The sequence below is a fragment of the Micromys minutus genome (genome assembly GCF_963924665.1).
Source record: "Micromys minutus genome assembly, chromosome: 1".
NCBI classification, from domain to species: Eukaryota; Metazoa; Chordata; class Mammalia; order Rodentia; family Muridae; genus Micromys; species Micromys minutus.
The window spans coordinates 156,291,917-156,292,746 of NC_137969.1; positions in this window are offsets into that span (position 1 = coordinate 156,291,917).

Sequence of the window (830 nt, forward strand, 5' to 3'; positions counted from 1 at the left end):
TTAGGATCTGTGCAATGATTGCTCGCTATGGTTTCTGTCCTGTATTAGTATTAATCAGGGTGAGGTCTCTAACGCAACATTTCTCATCCTTTGGGGGTTGGATGACCCCTTCACAGGGGTTGCCTAAGACCGTTGGAAATGTCAGATACTTAGATTTTGATTCACAGCAGCAGCAACATTACAGTTATGGAGTAGCAACAAAAATAATTTTATGGTTGCAGGGGCACCCCAACATGAGGAACTGTATTAAAGGGTCACAGTGTTAGGAGACTTGAGAACCACTGGTCTAGAGAGACAGAAGTGATAGAAAAAAATATGATACTATATATATTTATAAAGAACATATACCAGGTTAGTGTTAGGAATGAAACAATATATACACGATATATATTAGGTTAAGTTTATTTATATATAATATACATTATTAGTATTATATATATGTTGGGTTAGAATATATATTCTCACATATACACACACATACATGAAATTTATTAGAGTGGTTAATAGGTTTTGGTCCCACTATTGTGGGAATGTTTCTTGTGGTAGATCTCCAACCCCAATAAGCCTGTGTAAAGAACACACAACTGAGTTATAATATTTATAAGCTGATTGCCTAGACTGGGCAGATCCACCACTGCACTGCTTTACTCCCTAGCTATGAGATCCTCATAACTGCGGTTTCTCCAGGCCACGTGGTTCTGCCCTATCTTCCTTCCACCTCCTCTTCCTCCTCTCTTTACTCCAGTCTCCTTTCTCTCCCCTCCCTCCTTCCTTTCCCTCCCTCCCCCCTCTCCCTCCCCTTCTCCCTCTCTCCTTCCTCTCTCTCTCTC